Source organism: Protopterus annectens, chromosome 13.part0 (genome assembly GCF_019279795.1).
Source record: "Protopterus annectens isolate FY-2018-M chromosome 13.part0, PAN1.0, whole genome shotgun sequence".
NCBI lineage: Eukaryota > Metazoa > Chordata > Ceratodontiformes > Protopteridae > Protopterus > Protopterus annectens.
Window position 1 is genome coordinate 781,001,081 of NC_056747.1, and position 18,162 is coordinate 781,019,242.

General features: G+C 43.3%; 1 protein-coding gene across 4 annotated transcripts in view; it reads left to right on the plus strand.

Moving 5' to 3' along the window:
* The window catches only part of LOC122787658 (retinoic acid receptor alpha), an 882,458-nt gene that overhangs the window by 669,278 nt on the left and 195,018 nt on the right, over positions 1–18,162 (plus strand). The window lies entirely within an intron of this gene.

The window sequence follows — 18,162 nt, forward strand, 5'->3', positions numbered from 1 at the left end:
GGCGGAGCGGACGGAAGGGGCCCTCTCCAGCAGTGCACCGCACGTTCGTGGGGAACCGGGTGCTAAATCATTCGTAGACGACCTGATTCTGGGTCAGGGTTTCGTACGTAGCAGAGCAGCAAAAAGCTGCGATCTATTGAAAGTCAGCCCTCGAGCCAAGCTTTTGTCGCAGGCGGGGGGACGGGCTCCGTGCCCTCGCCGGGAGGGGGGACCCGTCCTCGGGGAAAAAAAAGGGTTGGGAGGGTGGCCTAATGGTTAAGGTGTTTGCCTTACAAACACAAGGTGCAGGGTTTGAGTCTCACAAGGGATAATTGGCTAGGCTTAAAATGGCTCGCAAGGGCAGTTAGCTTAGTACTAATCTATGAACCTATGAACCTATGAACTATTTGTTCTCTGATTTTACAATTTTTCTGTGAGTTACTGTCCTGTGGCTTGTCTTACTCCTCTGTCAAGATTCATGTGTATATCATTTTAGCATATCTATCAATGGATCCTCCTCTTGCAGTTGCATTCTCATGTCAAAATGTTTTTGAAAGGGGTTTTGCATAAGAGACATCAAAGAAAAACAGTGGCCCCTCCTTGGGGTCTTAAATTTGTGTTAAAGAAGCTAACACTTGCTCCACTTGAACCATCTAACCTGGCTGACTTGAGGTTCTTAAGAAGGAAAACTAATTGCTCTGACCTTTGCAATAAGGGTGTCTGAGTTACAGGTTCTTATGATGAGTCAACCCTACCTACCTAATTTTTCACAGGGACAGGGTGTATTTGAGAAATAATCCTTCTTTTATGCCTAAAGTGGAATCTGAGTTTACTTTAAGCCAAACTAGTCAGTTCCCTGTTTACTTTCCTGAACTTAAAAATGAGGGAGCAAGTGTACTCCATACTTTAGATGTCCACAGATAACCCAGGCACTCTCTTGACAGAACTAAATGTTTCTTATTTTTAGATGAATTCTTCATTTCTTGTGAAGTTAAAAAGAAGGGACAACATGTGTCAAAGCAGACTAGTCCCAAATGGTTGCCTAAGACTCTTTTGCCTTTTGTTATACTCAAAACAACAAAACTATTCCAGACAGTGTCAAGGCCCAATCTACCAGGCCCTTGGCTTCATCTCTGCCTTTTGGGAAAGGGTTGGATTCTAGATGTATTCTAGAAGCAGCAATTTGGTCTTCTGTACATACTTCTATGAAGCACTATGTGCTTGATTGCCTCTCTAGGTCTAGATCAGGCTTTGCTAGGAACATTCCCCAGGGGCTCCTGGACTTGTTTTTCCTTCCATGTCCCAAAATTTGTAAGCTGTGGTAATCTACCCATCTAGTTTAGGCTGCTGCAGCAGTAATCAAAATTAAGAACATAATTCAGTTGTGTAAGTAAAATTACCATGGCAGTAGATGTTCGAATGATCACTGCTGCAGTAGCCGCTCCCTCCCTCCATCCCCCTTGTTTCTTGGTGTGTTGTTTATGCAGGGTCTGGTCATTTGTTTTTCATACTTCTTAGCAGTTTCCTTTGACAGGTCAGCATCCCTCTCTTGTTGACAAGAAAGCACTGAAGGGCTTGGCACCCAAACTTGTCTTTTGATCAGCTTAGCTTGAGCTGCCCAAGAGTGTGGGTGTATGGAAAGTGCCTTGAAGACTTGGAAGCTGTCCAGCTGTTATAACCTAGGCAAGATATAACTTAAATCATGTAGCTTAGGCTATGGCAGCATTGATCATTTGAATATCTACTGTTGTAGTAAGTTTATTTATACATCTGTACTTTTTGCCTGTTTGAGAGGCTAGTCTGTAAACAGCATTCAATTCTATGTGGACAGGATATTGCTCAGTTGAATATACTTTGGCATTTGATGCACTTCTTAGATGTGTTGTCAGAGTTTGGAACTAGGAAACTGTTTCCTTGGTCATTGTTCTGAAAATATGCTGTATTTCTTTAATGGCCAGTTAAGAAAGCCACATAATTTTTCACCTGAATCTTTGTTGTTGCTGCTATGACCCACATTGTGGTCATTCATATGATGTTCTTCATCTCACTTTGCTGCAGTCCTTACATATGGGTAGTCCGCTGTCCTCGGTCGGCCGGAATACCAAAGTATTAGGCTGACGTCGGTCAAGACGCTTAAAACTGACATCAGGACGTCAGGGTACAAAAGCGCATGACCGACGTCATTTCCTCAGTCTTTTTTGCCGCATGGTCCGATGCAGAAGCAGCGTTGCAAGTGCCGTTCGGCGTTCTGAAATTTTTCGAATTCGGAGTTTCAGACCGAATCCAAGTTGGCTAAGTACCCCGTTGGGGAATATTTTTTTCTTGCCTCAGTGTTTTACCGGATGTCAGAAAAAGTGAATAACTGTATTTCTTGTGGGAAACAGATACGCATAGGGATTATCATTCTTTGTGTATTCCTTGTTTGGGGCCTGAGCACGGCGTTGTTGGGTGTCGCTTTGTGCTAGGTTCAATAAAGCACTATTGCGAAGGTTAGATTGTGCTAGGCTGGTCTTTGGGAAGCGGTGCAATTATAATATGCCGTCGGATTCTCCGGCGCCGCTTCTCTTGAAGTGCAAAGACAAAGCAGTTAAACCCAGGCAAGATGAGTCGTCCGTTCTGGACGCCGGTTCTTTAGAGGCTTCAGTGGAACCGGTGGTTCCGACGGAGACTTCTCTGGAGTCTCAGGGGGAGACTTTGATTTTGCAGGGGGTGGTCTCTCAGGAGGCAGGTCAGGCTGAAGGGGCTTCTCAAGTTACTGTACTCCCCTCCCTTCCTAGGGTGGTTAGGCCTTCTCCTTCTGTTTCCAAGGCTTCTCCCAGAGGCAGGCCAGTTTTAGCTTCTGTTGGTGTCACTCCTAGTTCAGCAGGGTCTGTGCCTAAGAAGCACATGCTTAAAATGGCAGAAGATTTGATTACTCTGATTAGAGGTTCTTTGCCCCCTCCTGATAAGAGCCCTAGGGTGGAGCCAGAGTTGGGAAGTTTTGAGCAGGCTTCGGATGTTTCAGAGTCTTCTGCTGAAGACTTGCAGGAGTACTCTCCTTATTCTGATTCTGATGCAGATGATTCTACTCCTTCTGCTTCTCCTCCAGAGGATTTTTCTTTTTCAGAGACACTTCATTCTATGAGGGAACATTTTAAGTGGGAAGGTCAGGACTTCTCTGATTCTAGGAAAACGCTTAGGTAGTTTGTGCTGTTACCCCAGCATAGGCCCTTGGCTATACCCCCTGTTCTGGATGTTGTGGAAGATGTGTTTGCAGAGGCTTCACTTAATCCTGATTCTCTGCCTCCTGCTCCTGTTAAACCGGATAGGTATTACAGGGTGCCTGAGGCTCATAAATATCTTTATAAGAGTCCTAGGGCGGACCCAGAAACTATTAGTCAGGGACCTAAGGGTGTCAAGGCCTCTGTTGTTAAAAATCCGGTTCCTCTAGATAAAGAAGCCAGAGCTTTGGATAGATGGGGAAAGAAGGTCTATACATCTTCTACCTTAGCTATGAGGGCTTTGAATTGCCAGTTTCATATGTTGAAATATCAAAACTTTCTTCTTTCTCAATTGAAGTCTAAGGTGGATGCTCTGGCGGAAGGCATTGAGTGTAAAGAATTACAAGATTTGGTGCATGTCTCTGAGCAGGTGGGTAAGCATTCATTACAGTGTGGTTTTGATGCTGTGCAGGCCTCGTCTAGGGTGGCTGCCACTGGCTCAGTTCTTCGCAGGCACGCCTGGCTGAAGGATCAGAATTTATCTGACCATGTTAAGACAAGGATTTTGGATGCTCCTTTGCAGTCTGATGTGTTGTTTGGTTCACCTGTGGAGTCAGTCTTGAAGAAAATGGAAGACAAGGCTAAGTCTATGCAGGCTGTTAAAGATTTTTTGCAAGTTCAGCCCCCGAAGTTTAGTAGAAATTGGCCTGCTAAGGGGTGGACGTATCCTTCTTATGATTCTCAGTCTAGTGGTAGATCTAGACGTGGTAGGGGCAGAGCTCAGAGTTCTTTCAGGCCTAGAACAGGGAGTTCACCTGCACAATCTTCGGGTGAGGGCAGGGGCCAGTCCTTTCGTAAACAGGCCCAATGACCTACTTTTTCAGCTGCCAGATCCTTCTTGCCTGGCAGCACCTTTGGGAGGAAGGTTAGCACTCTTCAAGGAAAATTGGATGTTGATTACCCAAGACAAGTGGGTATTGGATATCATACACCAGGGTTACAAGTTTTATTTCCATACCTTGCCTCCTTTCAAAGGCATGCCGGACGTTCCTCCTCAGCAAAGACTAGAGGCTCGCAAACAAATTTCTCTACTACTTCAAATAGGGGCCATACAACCGGTCCCTCTGCCAGAAGTGGGCCTAGGATTTTATTCCCGCCTGTTTCTAGTACCAAAGAAAGAAAACACGTGGAGACCAATTTTGGATTTATCTATCCTCAACACATATCTGGACATTCCCAAGTTCAAAATGTTGACGTTACAACAGCTTTTACCTCTGCTGGGCAAAGATCACTGGATGGTGACTCTGGATCTCAAGGAGGCTTACCTTCATGTTCCTATCAGGCCCAGTTGCAGGAAGTATCTGCGTTTTCGGGCTGGGACTTCACATTATCAGTTCTCTGCATTGCCCTTTGGCTTATCTACTGCACCCAGAGTGTTCACGAAGGTTCTGGCTCCAGTGGTAGCTTTCTTCAGGCTAAGAGGAATACAGATCTATCCTTATTTGGACGATTGCCTGATTCTGGCCCAAGTAAAGGACGAATTTCTTCATCATTTACAGTATGTGATGGCAGTGTTAAGATGCCTGGGGTATTCTGTGAACGAAATAAAGTCCAGTCTAGTACCCTCTCAGGACATGTGCTTTCTGGGTGTGAGACTGAATACAGCATCCCAGATGGCCTTTTTGACCTCGGACAAACAAAAGAATCTTTCTCTTTACTTCCACCAGTTGTCTCGTCAGTCCAGGCTGACTGCAAGGACAGTCCTTCAAGCCTTGGGGTTCATGGCATCTTGTATTCTGGTACTTCCCAATGCCAAACTGCATATGAGGAAGCTACAATGGTATCTCAAGAATGTATGGACACAGCACTGCCAAGATTTGGACACTGTCATTCAGATAATACCTTGCATTCAAAAGGAATTTTTGTGGTGGGCTCAGGAATGTCACCTAAACAAGGGACTCTCTGTGACCCGGCCAGAGGCGAGTCAGATTTTAACGACAGATGCCTCAGACAAAGCTTGGGAGCTCATCTAAATGGAAAATGGGTACAAGACACGTGGCCTGCCAGACTTCAACATCTACATATCAACTTGAAGGAGATGTTAGCAGTCCAATTTGCATTGATAGCTTTCAAGGATTTACTTCTTCCAGGGCAGGTGTTGATTCAACAGACAACACAACTGTCATGTGGTACATCAACAAGCAAGGGGAATGCATTCTTATCCTCTATGCAGACAAGCAATGATTTTGTGGGAGACTGCTCTCAGTTTACAGCTAAATCTTCAGGCAAGGTTTCTGCCAGGAGCACAGAACTCCTTAGCAGATGTGTTGAGCAGACAAATTATGGATCCCCATGAGTGGAAATTGGATCCTCATGTATTTCAGAGATTGACAGTGTTATGGGGAACTCCAGACATAGATCTGTTCGCTTCTCCACTAAATTACCAGCTGCCAAAGTTTTGCACAAAAGGTTTCATCCCACAGCTTGGAAAGTGGATGCTCTCTCATTCAATTGGAGCAATCTTCACGTGTATGCCTTTCCACCTCTGCCTCTCCTCCCAAAGGTACTGCTGAAGGTCAGACAGGACAAGCCAAACATGATTTTAATAGCTCCAGATTGGCCTCGACAGCACTGGTACCCATTACTGAGAAGTCTGGTACAGGAGCCTCCATGGCCTTTGCCTTGATTCCTCACCTGCTGTCTCAGGAGAACAGTCATTTACTCAATGTCAAACTTCATTCTCTACATCTGACAGCCTGGCATATTCTGTTTTAAACCCTGGAGGGTCTCAGCTTCCACAACAAGTTTTGAATGTTATTTTGGAGGCCAGAAGGCCTAGTACAAGGAAAGTTTACGCAGATAAATGGAGGAGATTTTTATTTTGGAGTACAGCAAAGGACTTTGATGTTTCTAAACCTAATTTAAGTGTTGCTTCAATACCTTACTGAGTTATTGGACAAAGGTTTGTCCTTCTCCTCTATAAAGGTTCATGCTGCAGCAATTTCTGCTCACTATGACTGTGACCCACCATTATTTTCTCAGCCTTTGTTTAAGCAATTCCTTAGAGGGGCAAAGAATATAAGACCCCACGTAGAGCTCCTACTCCTGCTTGGGATCTCAATTTTGTGTTGGAGAAACTCACTCTACAACCTTTTGAGCCTGCAGCATCGGCAGAGTTGAAATATTTATCATGGAAGACTGCTTTTTTGTTGGCCATTACCTCTGCGAGAAGGGTTTCTGAATTACAGGCCCTTATGGCAGTTGAGCCTTTCTTAATTTTCCACAAGGATAGGGTGTCTTTGCGTACTAACCCTTCTTTTATGCCTAAAGTGGTTTCTAGTGTGGCTTTAAACCAAACTATTCATTTGCCTACTTTTTATGCAAACCCCCAAAATAAAGGGGAAAGGATTTTGCACTCTTTGGATATACACAGACAGTTGCGATATTATTTCAGCAGAACTAAAGGGTTCAGGCAGTCTCAGCAGTTGTTTGTTTCTTTTGCTTTGGGTTCTCAGGGCAAACCTGTTTCAAAACAAACTATTTCTAAGTGGATTGGTTTTTGTATTGCTTTCTGTTATTCCCATCATGGTAAGGAGATTCCAGCTGGGATTAGGCCTCATTCCACTAGGGCTACTGCCACTTCTACAGCTTTTTTAAGGGGGGTGGCTACTAAAGATATTTTGGAAGCAGCTACTTGGAGTTCAGTGCATACTTTCTCTAAGCATTACCACCTTCCACTTTACTCTAAATCTAGGGCTGGATTTGCCACTGCAATTTTACAGGGCATGTTGGCAGCTCCTAATGCTTTATAGTTTTGCCATCCTCCCTTACCTCTGCTTTGGGATTCTACCCATATGTAAGGACTGCAGCAATGTGAGATGAAGAACATAGTACAGGTTTGTACCTACCATAAATGTAGATGTTCGAAAATCCACATTGCTGCAGTCCAATTTACCCTCCCTCCTTCCCCTCTGTTGTTGAAGGTGGTGGTGTGGTTTGTGTTGTACATATTGTAAATATGGTTAGTGCACGGGTGGTTGGTTAGGTTTTGCTGGTTTTTGGCTTTGGCCTTTCTTGTTAGGGCCTTCTGACATCTGGGGCAAGAAAAGACTGAGGAAATGACGTCGGTCATGCGCTTTTGTACCCTGACGTCCTGATGTCAGTTTTAAGCGTCTTGACCGACGTCAGCCTAATACTTTGGTATTCGGGCCGACCGAGGACAGCGGACTACCCATATGTAAGGACTGCAGCAATGTGGATCTTCGAACATCTACATTTATGGTAGGTACAAAACTGTACTTTTATTCTTTGATTCATAGGTTCATAGGTAGGTACTAGGCTATTGGCCCTAGGGCCTATATAAGCCTAGCCAAACGGTACTCTGCTTTTGCCACCTAAGAAAATTATTTTCCTGTGCCCATGTCAAGGAGAGCTACAGAAGTGATCCCCGGGGTGAATTTCCTATCTCCCATCCAGTCATCAAGATTTTTCTTGAAGAGTGCTAATGAGGAGGTTTGTTTGATATAGATAGGTAGCTTGTTCCAGAGTATGGGAAGTCTCTGAGACAGGAATCTTTCCCACCAGCATGTTCTGTTTATTGTGGTGACAAGGTTTAGGTCCCTAGAGCGTGTTGCTCGGAGGGTTTGGGATTTCTTTACATGGAGCATGTCCAACAGCTCTGGGTTTGACATAGCTTTGTATGTTAGGCAGAGATCGCCTCTGAGTAAGCAATATGCGACAGAGTAAAGCTGGTGTTTTTTGAGACGGTCTACGTAGGGCATCTGTTTGAGGCCGGTAATCCTCTTTGTGAGGTATTTCTGTGGCCTTTCCAGTTGTTATAGATGTCTTATTAGGTACATACCAAAAGGGGCATTGTACTCTACAATGGGTCTAATGAATGATGAGTAGAGGGGAACAATGACCTCTTTTTTCCTGGATGAGAAACCTTTTGTGATGAGGTGTGCCACGTAGAAGGATTTCCTGACTGCTGTGGCGATGTGATTATTAAAGGAGAGATAAGCTAATTATTCCTTTTCAGGCTGTTAGGAGAGGAGGAGCTTGACCCATTACGCAATAGATGGAAGGCAGGAAAAGTAATCCTGAACAGGGTACCAGCCTACTACAGGCAGTCTGGAGGATCACCGTTTCACCTACAGGATGTCTTTGTGGAGTGTAGGAGGAAAAGAACACAGAGATGTGTAGGCTTCACACAGAAGATACCACAGCTGATAGCTGAACTGGAGAACTAAATACTTTAAGGCGGAAGTGCTAACTTTAAAGCTTAGATCATATTTCATAGAGGCACAAGTCAGATCTCAACAACTTAAAGGCCAATACTCTAATTGGACAAGTCATGTTAGGCTTTTGCATATGATTGTTTGGTTTTTCAAAGCTGACAATGTAGTCAGACATAGGAACAGTACAGTCTGTACTAACATTCTCAAACAATATGTAGACTTCATAGACTTAGTGTTTTTTTTTCCCTCAGGGACACTTTATGAAGTATTTTATTCAGTTTATATGTAACCGTGTCATGGGTCAAATCTGCTGCAGGTATTTCTAAAGTTATGTCTCTAGCTGGCCTGAAAGAAAAAGAGGTGGACCAATAGTGATTACTTTTTTTGCCAAATCAGTAGCATGTCTCAAAATTTCATCTTAGTCTCTCCAGCTTTCATATAGCTTTCAGTCATAAGAAATTGTGGGGTACTTTAAAATTAGACATCATCCTTTTCTACCATTTGTTTCACCCACATAACAGGAAATAAATTTACATCACAGAAGCATTCCTGACGAGTAATGATTTAATTTAAGACATTCTCTATAAGTTATGCTGCAGCTTTTCTGAAAACCATCCCTTACTTATTCAGCAATGATATTGTTACCCCTCCTTCAGTCATTCTCTGCTGTTCATTTAACACAGTGAGAGAGAGAGAGCAAAAAAATAGCACCAGGAGCTCTGCTGATTGTCGCAGACAGTACAGTAGTAAACATGTTATATCAAAATGCAGTCCCTGTTGCAATCTAGCCATAATAATCTTAGAAGTGGTTGTTTAGATGAAACTTAATCTTCATGCCATTTACATTCCAAGTAAAAAAAAAATAGTAGACACACCATGCAGATAAATCTCTCTCTCACAGGGGATTTTGACAAAAAGATTTTCGTCCTCTGTACCGAAAAACTGTATTGTACTTGAGTGAAGCTAGCAGCATCTGTGACCATAGACCCTTTTCCATATATTAGAGTCAGGGTGGCCGATCTCATTCTTAAAGCTCAGGTGACAGTGGCTCAATCAGCGATGCTGTCAGGGAACAGCAGACTGATAATACAAGAAAATGAGGACTGGGATTCAGAGACATGGGCTGGGCCATGTAAACAGCTTACAGCAGGTAGGTGCGGTGTGCAAGATCGCTGAAAAAAGCAATTCAGAGACATCTTAGCCACAGTGGGGATGACCTCATTATTGGCCAATTTGCATGTCCCTGAATTGCCCCTTAATTACTGCCAGTACTTAAAATAATTTTGCTGCAGTAATTTCCACATGCTGCCCCTACATCACACTGGCACATGCAGACCCTTCTTCACTCTGACACACACACACACACACACACACACACACACACACACACACACACACACACACACACACACACTTTACAACACTAAATAAAAGTGTACAGGTACTGAAACATAATGCAATAATAGCAATACTTAGGGGGAAAAACAACTAAAGTGAACAAAAAATTTCAAACGTTAGACTATCAAAAAATGAAAAGAACTTTTCTGATTGCTTAACCATAACTAACAGTTACTTCAGACCAAAATTTGTCTGAATAAGTTATACTGTTAGAGAAAGATGTTTTTGTAAGTTAATGTGTAAGATTAGAGGGAGGTGCAGGATACTGGTTAGCACACAAGAGCAAGATGGGCATGCAAGCTTCAACCTCCAATTCATCTTACTCATGCATGCTAACACTAACACGGTTGAGAATGTTATTATTTCAGCCACCATCTCCACCTCTTTTGGCTAGTGTGAGCACTTTTGCCATCACAACGTTCTTCTATGTCTTTCCATTGCACATGTTTCCACACGTCGGCAGACAGATCTGCTTTTTGAAGCCTGGAAACATAAACTCACACGAGACAAGCTAAAATGAATGAAACCATCCCTGTTTGTCCCAGTAGAGTACAGGCACTCTTTTTACATACCTCTCAACTGCTTCAGTTTAGCCTTGATTACAGTCTGTGCTCCCCTGCTCCAATTTGCCCTTTGACAGCTCAAATTTCTACTCTTCAAGCCACGGTGGTGCAGCGGTAGAGTTGTCGCCTCACAGTAAGAGGTTCTCCTATTCAATTCTCGGCTGGAGCACCTTCTGTGTGGAGTCTGCATGTCTTCCCCGTGGTCGGGTGGCGTTCAAAAGACATGCGTGAATGGGTGTGCCTTTGTTGAAGTTTGGGCTTCGGGCTGGCACCTCGGCACCATAAAAAAAATCGACTGGCAATCATTAGCAGACTGGAGTTCCACTGTGGCAATCCCTAACCAGGAAAAGCCGAAAGAAAACAACATTGGTTCAGTTGTAGATCCAATTAGAAAGGAGCTTGTCTGAGTCAAAACAGAGTAATCAGAGCAATAGCAGAGAAACTGGAAGCCAGCATTTTCTTTAAAAGCCTGTAACTTGGTGGTGTTTTTTTTTTTTTTTTTTTTACAAATAACTAGGCAGTGACTGTGAGTTAAGTTGTGCTTCCTTCAAAGTGATCTTGTTGGACTAATCCGATGTTCTTCATGTTTCACTGTTGCAGTCATTACACTTGGGTTATCCTGCTGGCAGGCTACCCTCAGTCAGCCTGAATACCAAAGTCTAGGTCCGGCGTCGGTTGCTGTTGCCTCTTCCCTGACGTCAGAGCGCCAGGGGTATAAAAGATGCAGCCAATGCCATTTATGCCGCGCGGTGCCCGAAGCATAAGCAGTTCGCAAGTGCCGGTCGGCCGACTCCTGAGATTTTCGTGTTTAAATTTCAGATCCGAAGTCTTCTTCAAAAGCTAAGTACCCCGTTGGGGAAACTTTTTCTTGCTCCAGACAGATGTCAGAAAAAGTTAATAATTGTATTTCTTGTGGAAAGCAAATACCTCATAAGGACTTTCATTCTTACTGTATTCCTTGCCTAGGCCCTGACCATGACGTTGCTAGTTGTCGGTTTTGTGCTAGATTTAACCAACGCTCTGTTAAACATCGGTACAATTTTGCATTACACTATTTTGGCAGAAGATTTAATTATACGATGTCATTGGATAGCCATCCCACTACTGGTATTCACAAGAATTGCAAAGAAAAAGAAAAGGACAAGCATCCGAGGTCCAAAACCGACGACAAGGCTTCTTCTAAGCCAGTCTTCGGTTCACCGGTTCTCAGTGAGGCGCCTTCGCAGCCCCTGACACCCGCTACTTTAGACCCACAGGCCGCTACCGACTCCCACGTGGAGTCGACTAGGCCGCTGGAAGCTCAAGGTATTGGACCTTCGGAGACTTATTTCCTTAGATGGGTCCAGAGCTGCTGAGCAGGCATCAGCTTCTGAGGGTGTTTTCAGACCTACTCAATTATACATTAAAACGGCTTCAGCTTCAAAGGCAAACACTAAAGCACCTTTAAAGACAAAGAAACAAGTACAACAACCTCATGGACAGGCCTCCATGCCCAAAAAACAGATGCTCAAAATGGCCGAAGACCTAATTACTTTGATCAGGAGTTCCCATCCCCCATTTGATAAAAGGCCTAGGCAAGAGACAGAATATGAATCTTCAGATCAGGTTTCCATTTCATCCGATTCCTCTTCTGATCAGGAATACTCTCTTCCTTCCTATGAGGATTCTGATGCTGAAGAATCTATCCCTTCAGCCTCTCTTCCTGAGGATTACTCTTTTGGGGAAACCTTGCATACCATGAGGGAGCATTTTCACTGGGAGAGCCAAGATTTTTCAGAATCTAAGAAAAGGCTCAAACTTCCTTTTACTACCATAACACAGGCTCCTAGCTATTCCACCTGTGTTAGACATTGTAGGTGATGTATTTTCAGAGTCCAGTCTGACCCCTGACTCCTTACCTCCAGCTCCTGTTAAGCCAGACAGGTACTACAGGGTTCCTGACTCTCATAAATTCCTTTTCAAAAACCCTGCTGCTGACCCAGAAACAATCTCTCAGGGTCCCAAAGGGGCCAAGGCTTCCGCTGCAAAAAACCCTACCCCCTCAGACAGGGATTCTAGGGCATTGGACAGATAGGGAAAAAAGATTTACACTTCTGCTACCTTGGCTATAAGAGCTTTAAATTGTCAGTTTCATATGCTGAAATATCAGCAATATATTATGTCACTGCTTAAATAGAAAATGTTGATAAATTCTGAATGTGCAGAAAACAAAGAAATGCAGGATTTATTGCATGCAGCTGAACAAGTTGGAAACATACTTTGCAATGTGGGTTTGATTCTTTGGAGGTCTCCTGCAGGGCCGCTGTTACGGGTTCTGTCATCAGGAGGCATGCTTGGTTAAAGGAACAAAATTTGCCTGATCATGTCAAAGCAAAATTATTAGATGCTCCATTACAGCATGATACCTTGTTTGGTGTTAAAGCAGAAGAGGTGTTAAAGAAAATGGAAGACAAAGCTAAATCTATGCAATGGTTAAGGATTTCTTACAGGTACAGCAACCTAGATTTAGCAGGCACTGGCCTACAAAGAACTGGTCCACCACAAAGGGGCAGATACAGACACCCAAGAGGCAGATCCCAGCCCCAAGGTTTGTACAGTTCTAAACAATGGGGTGCTTCTACCTCCAAAAGTGGAGAAGACAAATCACAGCCATACAGGAAACAGTTCCAATGACTTCCCCCTGCCTGCACCAAGCACTTATCTTCTGGCAGCACCTTTAGGGGGAAAACTAGCACTTTTTTCTCAAAATTGGCACATAATATTTCAGGACAAATGGGTCCTAGACATAGTGTCACAAGGCTACAAGTTTCACTTCCATACCCTGCCAAGGAGAAACATCAATGGGCAGAGGCACAAAAGCAAGTCTCATCCCTCATGGACATGAGGGGCATTCAACAAGTACCAGAGCAAGAGCAGGGACAAGGATTTTATTCAAGACTTTTCTTGGTCTCAAGAAAGGACAAGACCTGGAGACCAATACTGGACCTATCTATTCTAAACACATTTCTGGATATACCAAAATTCAAAATGTTGATTCTACAGCAACTTCTGCCCATGTTGGGCAAGAAGGCTTGTCTTGTGACTTTAGACCTAAAAGAGGCATACCTGCATGTCCCAATCAGACCAACATGCAGAAGATACCTTAGATTCAAAGCTGGCTCAATGCACTACCAATTCTCTGCACTGCCCTTTGGCTTATCTACTGCGCCCAGGGTCTTCACAAAGTGCCTGGCACCAGTAATTGCATTCTGCAGACAAAGAGGAATACAAATATATCCTTACTTGGACGACTGCCTCATTCAAGCAGAGAACAAGGACATTCTACTACAGCATCTGACGTTTGTAAAGAGATTTCTAACAGGCCTAGGGTACACAGTCAACGAAAAGAAATCAAAAGTAGTGCCCTCTCAAGAGATAATATTCCTGGGTGCAAGCTTAAATACAACTGCCCAGATGGCTTATCTCACGCCAGACAAACAAAGATAACTGACTACCTATTTCAACCTGTTGGCAACAAAGGCCCAGTTATCTGCAAGAAAAATTCTGCAGGCTTTGGGCTTCATGGCATCCTGCATTCTACTAATTCCATATGCGAGACTGCATATGAGGAAACTTCAATGGTACCTAAAAAGTGTTTGGACTCAACATTGCCACAGTCTGGAAACAATAATTACCCTCATTCCCTGCCTGCAACAGGAGTTTCGATAGTGGGCGAAGGCTTGTCACCAGAACAAGGGGCGGCCATTCACTTTACCCCCAGCCAGAAAAACATTAACGGACGCATCAGATTATGCCTGGGGGGACCACATGGCAGGAAGGTGTATTCAAGGCATATGGTCCGCAAACGAAATGCATCTACATATCAATCAAAAAGAGATGCTAGCTGTTCAGAATGCCCTGACAGCCTTCAAGGACCTACTTCATCCGGGACAACTACTGATAAAGACAGACAACACCACGGTCATGTGGTATATAAACAGGCAGGGAGGCACTCATTCCTACCCCCTTTGCAGACTAGCCATGACTTTGTGGGGGACAGCCTTGACGTACCAAGTACATCTGCAGGCACAATTCCTACCAGGAAAGATAAATAAATACTCTGGCAGACGAACTAAGCAGAAACCTCATGGATCCCCACAAGAGGAAATTGGATCCACAAGTCTTCAGCATGATAACAAGGAAATGGGGATGCCCAGAGATAGATCTATTTGCCTCTCCTCACAACTACCAACTAAAAAGATTCTGCACAAGGACTTATCACAGACAAGCATGGAAAGTGGACGCCCTATCTTTCAGCTGGAAAAACATAGCAGTATATGCCTTTCCTCCACTGCCTCCCCAAGGAACTCCTAAAGGTCAGACAAGAGAAGCCAAAAATTATACTGATTGCCCCAGACTGGCACCATCAGTACTGGTATCCAATTCTAAGGAACTTGTCTCAATGCCTGGCTTGGACCTTGCCTCAGATACCTCATCTACTATCCCAACAAGACAATCAGATCCTGCACAGCCAGCTAAAGACCTTAAATCTGGCAGCATGGCGGATAATGTAGTCATACAAAATGCACCCCTCTCTAAAGCTGTGATGGATGTCAATTTTGAGACCAGAAAGCCTAGTACCAGAAAATCTTATGCTGGAAAATGGAAGAGATTCTGTGCTTAGAACCAGGCACAAGGAATTGACACAGCTGTACCAAATATTCCTCCGATTTTGCAATACTTAACTGAGATGCTGGACAAAGGCCTATCCTTTTCATCAATTAAAATTCATACCTCTGCCATTCTGGCTCATTACAATACAGAGCCACCAATCTTTTCTCATCCTTTAAGGCAGTACCTCAGAGGAGCCAAAAACTTAAGGCCTCCAAGGAGATCACCAATACCTGCATGGGACCTCAATTATGTCTTGGAAAAAGTCACCCTGCCTCCTTTTGAGCCAGCCACTACAGCTGATATAAAGTTTTTATCTTGGAAAACAGCTCTGCTCCTAGCAATAACTTCTGCAAGGCGAGTCTCAGAGCTACAGGCACTCATGGCTGTGGAACCTTTTATCATTTTTTATCCAGACAGAGAATCTCTGAGGACAAACCCGGCATTCATGCCTAAGGTAGTCTCCAGTGTGGCCCTTAACCAAGCTATTCATCTGCCTACTTTCTATCCAAACCCACAGAATAAGGGGGGGGGGGGGATTCTGCATTCTTTGGACATACACAGACAACTACGCTTCTACTTGAACAGAACCAAAGCTTTCAGAAAGACGGAGCAACTACTAGTGGCATATGCTGCAGGATCACAAGGAAAGGCTATCTCAAAGCAGACTATTTCTCTGTGGCTAGGCCACTGCTTTTTTTTCTGCTATTCACAACATGGCAAGCCAGTGCCTAAGGGCATTAGGCCACATTCAACCAGAGCAGCATTCACTTCAGCAGCCTTCCTCAGGGGAGTACCAACCAAAGACATTTTATAGGCTGCTACCTGGAGTTCAGTGCACACCTTTACAAAGCACTATCATTTACCACTCTACTCTAAATCCAGGGCAGGCTTTGCCACTGCATTTCTGCAGGGCCTCATAGCTGCTCCTAATGCTATATTAGCTCCTGCCTCCCAAACATAGCTTTGGGATTCAACCCAAGTGTAATGACTGCAACAGTGAAACACGAAGAACATAGCACAGTTGTGTAAACTTACCATAAATGTAGATGTTCGAGTGTATTCACTGTTGCAGTCCAGGTTACCCACCCACCATCCCCCATTTCTTTGCTGGAACTTATCTGCACTTCTCTAATCTATACAACCTATGTGGTGTATTTGCTTGTAGATGAAGGTATAATATATTTTGGTGCATGCATGTTTTATTGGCATATTTTTTAGCCTACCCTTTTGGGGGCACCTGACATCTGGGGCAAGAAAAACTGAAGAAAATGGCGTCGGCTGCATCTTTTATACCCTTGGCGCTCTAACGTCAGGGAAGAGGCAACAGCAACCGATGTCGGACCTAGACTTTGGAATTCAGGCCGACTGAGGGTAGCCTGCCAGCAGGATAACCCAAGTGTAATGACTGCAACAGTGAATACACTCAAACGTCTACATTTATGGTAAGTGTACACAACTGTACTTTATGCACCTACTTAACTCCATTCTATAAACTAAAAAGCACAAAACATGCCTTTTCTGTACTTATTCCAAAAATGTTGGATTCCATCCCAAGCCACATAAAGTCCATACAAGCATTCGAAAACTTGCAGAAAGACCTAAATATTACCTTTGTAAAGTCGCTGCACCTGCTTCCAAAATACTTTTATCACCCAACCCCCCTTTTAACCTCATCTGTCCAGCTGTCACATGAGACTTCCCGTCTCATTTCCTTTTCTCATCTACTCATATCTTCCACTCCCTTCCACATCTTTTCTTTACTACAGGTATTCTGTTCTCATTAAATTCTCCAAATCTCACCTGTTTATTTCTGTAGTAGTTTTTCCTCTATGTACTTGACAGAATTCATGTGTTATTTACTCCTTGCTTGTATGTTAGCACACTGATACTTCTTTATACTGTCTGTTATGTATATATTTTCTAATTGTTTATGCCTATGCTGTTGTATTCTTCACTTTGGTTGTATGCCCTGGACTGAACCTGAAAATGGTCCATTGAGATCAGTGTTGTACCCTAGTCAACAAATTAAGAAATAAGCAAAAATAAATATACATGTTGCTGTTGGTTAACTTGCTACTTCTGAGCCACTGCATTGCCACTGTTCCAGTTTTGAGGCTGCCTCTGTGACTGCCACGTAGCCTGGGTGATGAAGTGAAAGAGGAGAGAGAGATCCATCTTTCGTCTTTGTTGCTTTTATCTAAACTTTCTTTACTGGTTTCCGTCTTTAGGTGTACACTTTGCAGACCATATTCGTGACTGAACCTAAACAGTATGTTGTATAACTATTTTACTTCTTCTTTTCCTGCTGAGTGTGGTCGTCTTTGCAGCCCTTTTTGTTCTGCTGTTTTGTTGCACCATTTCTATAGCTAGTGGTCATCAGTGATGTTAACTAGAATTGTTTGGTTGTAGTGTATTCTGTCTCATCAGAAACGTTCCAAAATTCTGTGCTGTTTTATTAGTATCCTGCCATCACACTCCTTGCCATGTCATCTTACAAACTTAGCTCTTCTTTCATGCCTCAGACTGTTCCTTCATTTTTTCCCTGCTGATCTAAATTTAACCAGCAAACAAATTATTTCTTCCTACTAATATTTCTCTGTTTTTACTGATAAAAATGGTTGATGAAAAGCCGTCATTGTTTCCATGTGTTCTAGCCTTACTGAGTGCCACACAGAAATGCAGAGCTTTAAACCAGTATGTGATCAGTAACGTTCATTTGTATTATTTCTGTAAAAAAGATCAGGATTGTGGTTTCTCTGAGAATGTTCCTTGCTCTGAGGTACAGAAATGTCAAAGTTACCATGTATGTGAAGCAGTAGTGTGAATCTTTAAGATTTTAGCATGTTTTGAATGTCAAAGTTAGTTTTAGTTGTCAAGCATGTCTGATCAAACTTGAGTGCTGATGACATTGTTATAGAGTGTTGAGTGGTGATAGACTTTCTGCAATGGATGACTTTCTGCAATGGATGCATGTAACTGGAACATGGCAAAGGAACAAAAATTAAATAAGTAAAACACAAGACTGGTTGAATCAATAAAGCAACGGACAATAAATCTCAAGTCTCACGTAACACAATGCATAGTTATGAGAAGAGAGTCTGGAATTTTTACTGTGTATAAAATATGTATTTT